The sequence below is a fragment of the Alosa alosa genome, chromosome 1, assembly GCF_017589495.1.
Source record: "Alosa alosa isolate M-15738 ecotype Scorff River chromosome 1, AALO_Geno_1.1, whole genome shotgun sequence".
Classification (NCBI taxonomy): Eukaryota; Metazoa; Chordata; class Actinopteri; order Clupeiformes; family Clupeidae; genus Alosa; species Alosa alosa.
This window is the reverse complement of record NC_063189.1, coordinates 32,355,796-32,368,025: the sequence shown is the minus strand read 5'-3', so window position 1 is coordinate 32,368,025 and position 12,230 is coordinate 32,355,796. Positions and strand designations below refer to the sequence as shown.

The window sequence follows — 12,230 nt, the reverse complement described above, 5'->3', positions numbered from 1 at the left end:
AACATTTTTACATGTCTTTTGTCCGAGTGGCTGTAATGTAGCCGAGCGTTCATGGCGTATGAAAAGCGACTTCAAACTGCCTAAAACAACTTGTTTGTGAATGTCTGACAACTGCTGCAGCATGCATGCCGCGCAAAAGGAAACCAGTAGGTGGAGAAACCAGAAGGCACACAACAACGGAACGATTTTAAGGCTATTTCAAGATAGGCTACTCAATGGTGCTATTTCACACGCATTATAGCGACCCCCACTCACGGGGTTAGGTGGAAGGTGTTAATAGACGATTGGCGTAGCCTACAGTGGACTAGGGCTGTCAAAATTGCTCAAAAATGGCGTTCGAATATCCCTCTAAAATAAACACAGGTATTGAATATATTGGAATATCTAGGCTATATTATTTGCGCATTATGTCAGTGACGCGCATCATGTCATCTGTTTTTAACTTTTTGTATGGTTATTGCTTGACAGGGGGGATCCCAAGCAGCTTTCAGCCATAAGGCATTTCCTAATTCACTCGACACTGATATTCAAAATGTTGAAACTATTTCGGCATAGCCTATAAGCAGTTTAATTAAATGTAATGTTAGTTGTAAACAAACGGGCTACTTGGTGAGGCTTGGCCTCACAGATAGGCCTATTAACATACCGCCCGATTCACGTTGGCTGGGGGTCAGGGGGGGCCATCAGACATTTGTTCCCAAGGGTCTATGAATTGTTAATCCGGCCCTGCCCCCAACGAACGCAACTTTTCACCTCTGAGACAGCTTAAAAGAGGACTCCTAACTCACTGACCTACTTACTGTAGGCTGCGCAAACCACAGGCCTTTTTTTGGGCAAGCCTGCATTCGAGGCAGGCCTTCTGTTGAAGAATTTTATGAAGAAAAAAAAATTATGTTGAAGAAACATACTTATAATACAATTATCATCTATTTTTTAATTAGTACCAATACATTTGCCCAGGCCATTTTAGAATAAAATAAACAATTAATGCTTAAATTGCTTTCGATTTTCTCAAGAAATTAAGCATTTTTAATGAGCTGTAAGGGCCATGACTATACTCTATATTCTAAACAGCTGCTTTAACACCTCCTCAATTGATGAGTCCTCCTGTCCCTCACACAGGAATTAAAGTGAGATTGCTCAGCCGTGATGTGTTAATATGGGGATGGGGATGTCTGTCAACTCTCTGAATGTGTGATTATCTGAGACGGCTGTGGCTGGATGGGGAGTAACACTCAGTGACCTGTGGTACCCCACACATAATCACACTCTGGCAATGACTCAACACAAGCCTAATGCAGAGGAAAACACACACACACACACACACACACACACACACACAAACAGGACCCATAATGTCAGTAATCTCTCCAACTGAGCTAAATTAGATGAAACACACAACAACATGCACCCTCTCGTTTCTGGTCCCTCCACCATGCCCGCACCCATACAAAAAATATAGAAACACACACACACACACACACACACACACACACACACTCACACACACTTAGTCTCACACACATACACACATTACAGGTGAAAATAGTATTGAGTGCCGGGACCCTGCAGATGTGGTGATTTGTGGAGGCTTTTATTGAGTTCATCCACAGTGCGAGCAGCACTGATAACACCGTGCACTAGGAGATATATGTTTGGGCTTGTTCAAACATGGATCAAACAGCAAGCTGAAGCCACAGCAGGTCTCTGTCAATAAATGATCCCTCTCACCAGCGGAGACGGATGTTGTGCTGCTGTCGTCTATGTCTGGAGCTGTTCCAGAGCCTTTGATTGTGTCTGTGTCTGTGCTAGCATGTTTGAGAATACTGTATATTTGTGTGTGTGTGTGTGTGTGTGTGTGTGTGTGTGTGTGTGTGTGTGTGCGCATGTATAAGAGCGGGCGAAAGAGAGTGTATGTGTGACTGTGTGTGTGTAAGTGTGTGCATGGTGTGTGTGTGTGGTTGCATGCTTGTTTATGTGTGAGGCGGTCGATAATCCCACACAGTGGCAGTCGGAGGCGAGTGGTAAAATGGCACTTGCCTGCATGAGGCCCAGCACGTGACTGCACTCCTGTTGGGATTGATGAGCTTCTTCAAAGCGCCGCCAATGGGCCAACGGCTAAACGACCGGCCGTCTACAGCCTCACGGGGCAGCCGGTGCAGAGGCAGACGCCTGGAGCCGGCGAAATCAAACTGATTCTAGATCAGTGGTTGCCAAAGCCTCGTGCGAACGGCAGGGTGGCAGATGGTGCAAGTGCAGGCTGACCCCAGGACAGTGGCCCGCTGAAAAACACGAAACGGGAATGGCGCTGGGATTTAACAAGTGAGGTAAGCGATGCGAGACCAGACAACACAGGAACCAGTTAGAGACAGACTGAAGACAGAGAGAGTGCAGGAGTGAGAGAGAGAGAGAGATATGGAGAGAGAGATAGATAGATAGATAGATAGAGAGTGAGTGAGAGAGAGGAGAGAACGATGTGTGTGTGGGGAGATTGTAGATAAATATAATTTTTCATAGGAACTTGGAAACTGTCTTTTTCAAACACACAAGCACACACACACACACACACACACACACACACAGCGACACACACACTGTACACTTTCTACCTTCACAGGTGCCCGTCTCAGATGGAGGTGAAGCTGTGCCCACCCCTCCTGCTGTGGGTGCCAGGATGCCACCTCCTGCCCATCTGTGCTCCTTGCTCCAGCATGGCAGGCGAGTGGCAGTGGCACGGATGCTTTCGGAGGCCTATGCCGCGCGGCGTGGTACCAGGGCGATGCCGGGGTGCCAGGGCCTTGGCAGCATGGCAGGCATGAACATGGCGGAACACATGTGAGTTAGCTGCAACCTGGGTGCTTGGAATGAGGCCCAGAGAACAAACTCGATGGGAGATTTCCCCTTTCCCTCACCCTTTCTCTCTCTCTCTCTCTCTCTCTCTCTCTCTTAACACACTTGTGTCATAATCTGTTTTAATAGAATCAGTCCTCTCTCTCTTTCTCTCTTTCTTTATCTCTCTTGTTCTATGTAAGCACACTTGTGCCAGTATCTGCTTTACTAGTAGATTCACTCCTCTCTTCCTCTCTGTCTCTCTCTCTGTCTCTCTCTCTCTTGCTGTCTGTCTCTCTGGCTCTGTGAGCACACTTGTCTTACTATTTGTTTCACTCCTCCTGTCTCTCTCCTTCCAGGAGTGAGCGGTTATCTAATCTTCCCTCCCACTCTTCATCTCCTGCTTTGTTCAGTCAACAGTCTGTTGTCTCCAGTGAGCTTATGGCTGAGTCTCTCTCTCTCTACCCATCTCAACCATTAACCTTGGGCCCCTGTGGTAGTTACACAGTGTCTATGATCCTTATAAATATGCGTCCACCTTTTCTCTTGTCTTCCTCCCTCTCTCTCTCTCTCCATCGCACTCTAGTCCGGCTGTTTGCGCATTGTTTGTGCTGTGCACTCCGTGGTATAATTAATCACAATTACAACGAGAACGGATGTTGGTGCTTCTTCCTAAGAAGGAGCCTGTTTACCGACTCTTCTATCTCCCCAATACACTCAGAATAATGGATGACCTAGGCCAGCAGATGACTGGGGGAAATGTGTATGAATATCGGGCTTCATTGGACATGGCTGGTATGCTAAAGGAACCTGACTTTGCATATCTGGGCTTGGTTTAAGAGGTTATGTGGAAAATAAATCACAACCGTGATGAACAGCCGTGATGAATGTTGCCTTGATTAATTGCAGAATTATAGGATACATATAAAATCACACACACACACACATATATATAAATGTATATATATGCTATAAATGTTCTCATAAATATAGCTTATAAATATTCCATGTATTATCACTTAAAGTACAGAAAATGTGTTCTAAACATCACTGGGGTTTGCTAAGGTCATGGCGCAAAGTGATAATATTGAATTTCTAGCTAATGGATAAAAAAGACACAAGCGAGTATTAGGGCTCTCTGCGTTCCAAACTTTAATGGGAGTTCAGCGAGCAGATGAACAGGTTAAATCTGAAGGCATCACGATGCACACACGAGGTCAAGCAAGTTTGTTTAGGTCAGTGGAGGGGTCCATCTGCCGGGCCAAGATGTCTGCTCCCTCCGAATTGAAACTAATTTCACGTCTCACTAAAACAATATCGCTAATGAGTGGCCCTGCGCTGCGCCGAGCGAGCCTTAATTAGTGGGGCTACTCAGCGACATGACCATGGAGAGAGAACGAGGCGTAGAGTTGAGGGGAGAAAAAAACAAATGTGTCTAATTCCTTCCATAATGAGAGACCTCCATTAATTTATCAGGTGCCTTCTGAGCTAAACGTGCTCTTGTGCTTGTGCTCTCTCTCTCTCTCTCTCTCTCACCCAATCTTTCATACTTATCTGATTTTTTCATCTAGAATTAACAGATTGCTAGACTACTTTTCTCTTTGAAGTTTTACCTTGAGCTGCCTAGTAAAGCCCTGAATTGAGAGTGACCTCTCAGAAGAGTGGCAGTAAATGCAGTAAATGCTGTGCAGTTGTGATCAGTGCATGCAGAGCATTAGTGCCTTTTGATTTAAAATAGAGCAAGAGAGAGAGAGAGAGAGAGAGAGAGAGAGAGAGAGAAAGAACCTGAAACGGTGATATCTCCAGTTTGTTTTGGCATATCCCTTCTATTTTTTCTTATAGTGTACATGTACTGTACATGTTTGTATGTTTTTGTGCATGTCTTGTACATTTTTGTGCATGTCTTCTGGCATGTATGAGTGCAGGTGAGTTCATGTAGCGTTGTTGTTTATGGGCACTAATGGGGAGCTGAGATGATCCTTTACCATGTGAATACGTCACCTTGAACCCACAGTCACAGTCTAATCTCTGTTGTATTTTTGTTATTTACTTCCATTTAATTATTGGTATCAGTGTTCATTTTAAATCTTGTGGGCTAACCCAAGAAAACTACTAAGGGGAATCATAAAAGTTTTGATTCTATTGGTATTTCAGTGGCATCACTGAGCTCATTCTCTGTGGACAATGTTGGTGCAGGTGTGTGTGTGTGTGCGTGGCACCATCGTGTGTAAATGAGAGCCCTGTCTCAGCTGATCTATGTTGGGCTCCAAGCCATTGATCAGCCTTCACAATAGATACAGATGCGACCCATTTTCAACAGGCAGGGGGGATATTATGGGGTGTCAGGGATTCAGCCTTGAAGCGTAAAGGGGCTGATTGTTTTCCAAGAGCCTGGAAGAGATGGTAATGGATGAGTGGAGAGATGTGATAGTTACAAGGGGTGAGTGTGTGTGTGTGTGTGTGTGTGTGTGTGTGTGCGTGTGCGTGTGTGTGAGAGAGACTAGAGGAGATGAAACGAGGAAGAGGGCAGGTAAGCCACCGAAATGCCCCTTGCTTAGACGTGGCCTCGCAAGGATTTTGGAATATGTGCACTGAAAACTGTTGAAGCCTAAATACTCTCTCTCTGTATTCCCCCACATATTCTAGGCTTCTTTCTGATTCTCTTTCTCTCTCTCCCTCCCTCTCTCTTCTGCTCTCTCTCTCTCTCGCTCTCCCTCTCTCTGGGGTTTTTTGGTATTCTGCACATTCTCCCTATCTCCCTCAGCTCCTGTGTGTTCTGACAGCTGACCTTTCATTATGAATTCCTCCAATCAGTCTGGTCCGAAACACACTGTATTCACATGAAGAAGCTCATCCGTGCTGAAGACATGATGTCAGCAGGGTGGACAGATGAAATATGGGAAGTATTTCACACATTTACAAGAGGCAGAGAGAAGGACAGAAATATAAACCGTCTTCTGTTTCTGCTCTTGTTAGTTTCCTGCCTCCATGTGTGTGTGTATTCAATGGTTTAACATAAGGCCTAAGTAAAAGGCATCCCAAGCTTTAATTGGTCTAAAATGTTCACTTACAATAATTCCACATAGGCTATAAGAATGAAAAAAATATATATATAACAATGGTGTATGATATGATGCATAATATAACATTCCAGGAGTGCATGTATTTATGTATGGAATTCTTTTCTGCCATCAGTTTGAGTTGTGTTCAGTCCAGACACATGCAATCTGCACCCAATCAATACTCACAGTGGGAAGAGGACAAGCCCAGGAGAGAGGCTGAGGTTCCCGTAATGTCAGCTGAAAAAAGTCCAGCGCAGGAGTCGGTCTGTCTCCTGCATCACAATACCCAGAATGCATCATCACCCCACCCTCAGACATAGCCTGCTGCAACCACAGACTCTCTCTTATAAAGTGGATCTCTGCCACCATGTCTTCGGAAACAAAATTAAATCTAAATAATCAGTATAAATATTTATAATGTTTTTTTAAACTTTCTTGAGATAAATTATTCATTGTATCTGGGGATTGATTACGAGACTTTGGAATGGGAACATGTTCCATAAAAAGTAGGCTAGTAAGAGTTTTTCTTTAAAAAATGTAACACTGTTCCTGACAAGTTTTAAGGCTGAACTTAAATACATCCATCTCAATATTGTCATATCAGGTAATTATAAGAGAACCTCATAGACCATTCTTGTACTTAGTTTTGTGTTCTGGGTACCCACTACCTCCACTAGGGTCCACTAAACAGTTCAGTCTCTTCCTCAAGAGATGTCAATTTGCCAGTTGTAATTTGTCAAACAAATGCATCTTTCTGTTAATAATAGATGTGAGTAACTGCTAGACAGATGCATAAGAACAAAAACTCTCTTGTGGCTGAAATTCTCTTTTGTCCTTGTTTGCACACAAGAATGTTTAATCAGTGTTTTCCTCTGCCCTATTGTCATCCTTAGTTCATTCTGCCGTCGATCAAAAGAGGGCGCTAGTGTGCAACAGAAGGCACGGGAGCCTGTGTTACCACCACCAACATCAGCCCTTCCACAAGTCCGATGACTCCTAGTTACATCACAGAGAGAAGGCACTCGCTCACCACATGGCCAGTCTCCTCAGACTCAGGGGTCTGAGCTCTCTAATCAGGGCAGTGAGCGTCCAGTGTTTTGGTGTTCAAACATCCTCGGTGAACGTGCAGGAGGAGGTGATCAATGGAGGAGTGGCTGCAATTAACCCTTTGGGTGTCACCGTACATTCAAATACTGCATATAACCGATCCACCCCACCCTGACACACACACTCTCTCTCTCTCTCTCTCTCTCTTACACACACACTTACACGGACAGAGATAGAGAGAGAGAGAGAAAGAGAGAGAGAGCAAGGTATAGAGCACTGGGCAATGGCAGATCAATATGATTGTCACTGGACTCCCATTTTTAATCAACTTCATGGGTGCACAAAAGTCTTTGTTTCATGGTGGAGAAGGCCCCTCTTGAAAAGTTACCGATAAATGACTATTGATCCCCCACCCTGTACGCTCAGGGGGACATGGCCATTGATGGATACCCGGCGTAATGTTTGGAGTCTTGCAGTTCATCACAGCTCACAGACAGGGCCGCGAAGTCCAGTCACCAACCAATGGCTCTCAATAAGCCATGGAGGAAATGACAGTTGCTGATGGCTATGAGAAGGAGTGTTACTAAAGTGCTAATAGCACCCTAATTGCATTACATTGTGGGTACTGTAGTTAGTGTATCTCTTGATGGGAATAATAATGGGCAACATACTGCTGAAGGATTTCTTTTGTTAACAATTCAGGCCTTTACATTTGCACATTGCTGACTAGGCAGGCCTACATGGCGAAATGGGGGGATGTGGTTACCTTCAGTAATACCATGCGCTTCAGAGCAAAAGAGCCAAAACTGTCTCTTGCCTCAGTCTTGTTGGCTGTCAGCATGATCATGCTAAGATTCTAATTGGACTGTTCCCACGTGACAGGAAGAACAAAGGCCTTTGGGGGGTGGAGGGGGGGGGCAGAGAAGGAGTGAAATGTTTGACCAAATTCCATTACCTCATTTCATTACATTCATTCATTTGTGCATTGGCACAGAGACATCGCCAAATATAGGTCTTCCACTTCCTCTGCAATGATAATTCTAAAGTAGCAGAGTGAATCTGTCACAGGCACAGATTAAAACATTGACCCACTACAGATATAGACTATTCATAGAGAGAATTTACACTGTGCATCAGCTGCAAGTCAGTTCAGCTGAAGCATCCAGTGATGGGCAGGACTAGCACTGAGGGCAGGTGAGTGCCTGATGCCAACGCGGCGGTCTGGGGCTGTATGAGACTGCTATTGTACAGGTCCTCCTGTATTATCTGCCCGAGGGCTCAGGTATCTAATGAATCTCCATGAATGAGTGTTGGAGGTTCAGAGTGTGTGTCTGTGTGTGTGTGTGTGAGAGAGAGAGAGAAAATTCTTATGACTGCCCCACCACCTCCACAATTTCCCCCACGGTCTTCTCTGTGTCATTTCATATCTTGGGCGAGCAGCGTTTTTCATCTATTTCATCCCCTCTTCACTCCCACCCTCTGTTCCCCTCTGCCAGGGCTGAGGTTTGCTTAAGCTGCCTCTCAGGTCATTTCCATTTCACTTTATTTTCTCACCAGAGTGAGGGATCAGTTCTGTAGAGGTTAAACAGGGCTGGGGTGGTTCACGCCACTCCCATTATGAAGTTTATATTGAACGCGGCTTTGGGCTGCCTAAGAGTCAAGTGCTTTATATTTGTTCGGTGATGGTATGTGTGAATAAGTGTGTGCAATGTGTGTGTGTGTAATGATACTGGCCTATGTCATATTGTAAGACCTACACTGAGGGCAAGGTGGAAACAAAGCTGTTAGGAACAGGCTGAAATCCTCCTGACTTCAAGGACCATGGTGGTTGTTCTGAATATAGCTTGTTACTGTGTCATTGTTTGGTCCTTCTGAATTGGAGAGGACATGTGTAAGGATGTGTGTACAGTACCAGTGCATCATAGTTAAGCAGAATGTATCCATATCTAAACTAAGTCAGGTGTCTTGGATGTTCTGCAAATTAAAGTCATGATGGCCTATTTCTAAAAGGTGTGTGTGTGTGTGTGTGTGTGTGAGAGAGAGAGAGAGAGAGTATGTATGTGTGTGTGAGAGAGCAAGAGAGAGAGAGAGTGTGTGTGTGTGTCTGTGTATGTGTGTTTGTGTTCATTGTGTTTTCATTCTGCCTGTTTAATAAGCTTGCATCAGGCTGCCTCAGTAAGGTGTGCAAAGGGGAGGTGCATTGAGTACTGGCAACACACACATCATCCCTTCCTAACTAAAAGGAGGTTTTGAATGTGTGCATGTGTGCTCTATTTCATGGAAAACTACAAGCACATTGAGTGTGTTGTCTTGGACATTAATAATCCGATATTAACTCAATTTAAACAATAATAGATGCCATAAGACATAAGATGTCATGCAAAAAGCATTTACATTTAACTAGGGCCTACAGAAGTACAGTATACCCTCCAGAATTATTGGCACCCCATACTAAAGTTGACTAAAATCTGGTATAAAAAATAATCTGTTGGTGATTTATTGTAATCTCACAATGAAAACAAATAGGAAAACTCCAACCTTGAAGGGAAGCAATTTTTTGAGAAAAAGGAAAATATCATAAAGAAATAAATATTTTCAACAAAAACACATTGCTCACAATTATTGGCACCCCTGCTTATAATACCTTCTTAAGCCTTCCTTTTTCCAATAAAACAACTTGTAATATTCACCTATTACACCCCATAGAGTTGGAGAATACAAAGCAAGAGATTTAAGACTGATGGGGCATGGGATCATGACAGTCAAAAGCGCATCGTCACTCGTCAAAAGCTTATTCAAATTTAGTAGGATGTCCAGTCCACATTGGGAGGGTTTTCGTTTTCAAACGTTGTGCGCATGGCGCAACAAGGTGTTCCTAGGTTTTTTAATCAGTCATGGGTGTGTTTGGGGCGTAACATCATTTAAACCAATGAGAATGACATCTGTCATTCCCTTTAACAGCACAAAGCGCAATGTCAAATAAATGCATCAGTATTTTGACATTCAACGGCGCATTTGAAGGAGGCTGCTTGCGAGACCGTATGCAATAGTCATTCCATTAAACCATGCTTTACTAAAACCTAGCATAGCCTTCACGCATTTGCACTCCTCTATTATTTGAACTCATTAGCAAAGTGAAACTAACTTCACCATGGTGTCAGTCAACAACAAGACAGTTATATGCAGTTACTTTGACTGACAATGGGTTACCTTAGACTTCTGACCAGGTGTACAATAGCGATTTTTAGACAATGCGCTAAGCCACTCCCTAAGTTGTTAATTGCCACACCCTGGGGGCATTGTTAATAAAAATAAATGTGCAAAATAAAACTAAATTAAACTTTGCGCTGGGTGGAAAACGAGTTTTACGCCATGCGCCAGGGTGCAAAATACAGCCCTTGGTCTTTACAAACTCTCCCCAGATCGTCCAGATTCCTAGGTCCACACTTCTCCTCTTTGACTCACCCCACTGTTTTTCTATGGAGTTTAAATCAGGGGACTGAGATGGCTATGGCCGAAGCTTGATTTTGCGTTCAGTAAACCATATTTGTTTTGATCTGGACGTTTGTTGTGGTTCATTGACCTGATATATGATCCAATCATGACCAACGTTTAGTATCTTGGCAGAGATTGACAGATTTCCTTTAAAAATGTTTTTTATGTTGTTGGTGATACCATGCACCTTAATTAGATTCCCAAGGCCTTTGGGAATAAAAACAGCCCCACAATAGCACAGCCTCTCCACCATAATTCTCATTAAGTATGAGGTTCTTTTCAGTATAGTCATTCTTCTATGTACGCCAAACACAGCTAAAGTGTTCCTAGCCAAAGAGTGCAATTTTCATGTCATCTGACAATAGACCACACTTCCAGACAAAGTCACTGTACCATTCGTTAACTCCTAACGTTTACATTGTTAATTAAATGACTGGACAGGCGTTTACTTAGCATGCCTTCTAAATAAGCTGTTAGCAGTGAGGTCACTTTTGAAGATTGTTTGGGGGACTTGGTGACCCCAAGATGACACATTTGTCTGTAACTTTCCAGTAGTGGTCCTAATGGAATTTTTTGCCTATCTTATCATCCTCCATACTGTACGCGGGCGAGATAACCATGGGTCTTTGTCCAAGCATGTTTGTTACATTTCCAGTTGATTAGAACCTTTTAATAATTGTTTTAACTCTAATTATTACACAGCTCTTCAGAGTGCTGCAGAAAGTTCCATTCACATGAATGGGCCTTCCCAACGTTCGGGCCTATGTTAAATCTATATAAATCACCGGCAAAGTATATAATCACCGCTGTCAATGGCAACGGGTCGATTAACGTCTTTCATATCCCTCCGCAAAAATTCCGTTCGCTTATTGCAATGGAATTTCATTGAAAGGGAAAGTAAGCTAGTAAGACGTTGCCACGCAACAACTGAAACTGTCAAGTTCTATCTGTGTGGCGAACTATTTATTTTGTCAGCGGAAGACACGAAACGGTAGCAAAATCATTTTTAAAGATTCATTGTGTTAGGTTTCTTTTCTCGTTTTGGCAAGTAGCCGTGTAATAAGCGGAATAATGTATTGTCCGCCGGTAATTATCAGAAAATAAGTCCCGACAGGGAGAACAGAACCCCAACGCGCAGCGGAGTACCTTACATTATCCCTTACATATAGGCATTTTCAACAAAGTACCTAGTTTTTATAAACATTCACTGACTTTCACTTTCTTTTTAATTAAATTAAGTGTATTCTCTTGTCTTCCTGGTGTTGAAAAATGACAAGAGGATTTAGCCTCTGTGTCACTTTATTTTCATATCTTAGTGAAAAACAAAGTAATGAACTACCTCTGAAAGTTCACAGACACTCTGATTAACATAGTTAAAATAGATGGGAAATGCTTCTGTTAGGTCTTGTATGTAAGATTTTCTAGGGCTGCCAATAATTGTGAGCAACGTGTTTTTGTTAAAAATATTTATTTCTTTATGAGATTTTCTTTTTTCTCAGAATACATTTTCTTCCCTTCAAGGGTGGATTTTCCTTGTTGTTTTCATTGTGAGAGTACAATGAATCATCAAAAGATTATTTTTATGCCATTTTTTAGTCAACATTACCAAAGGTGCCAATAATTCTGGAGGGTACTCAGGATGCTAGATACAAAAGATTCTTTAGAACCTGCTAGCTACATGTATTATCAGACTATACTGTGTTACATGTGAATGGGAATTTGGATGAAATATTCCATTAAAAGCTTGTATAAAAACTGTACTCGTAATATTGTCTTATTCAAATAAGGTCAATATTT

The 12,230-nt window shown here is 42.9% G+C and overlaps 1 long non-coding RNA gene across 1 annotated transcript; it reads left to right on the top strand.

Annotated features, from left to right (window-relative positions):
• The first annotated feature begins 2,042 nt into the window (after positions 1-2,042).
• LOC125294989 lies at positions 2,043-6,265 on the top strand. The gene is made up of 3 exons (XR_007193611.1): positions 2,043-2,327; positions 2,618-2,835; positions 5,594-6,265. It is a non-coding gene; the product is annotated as an uncharacterized LOC125294989 (long non-coding RNA).
• Positions 6,266-12,230: the final 5,965 nt, after the last annotated feature.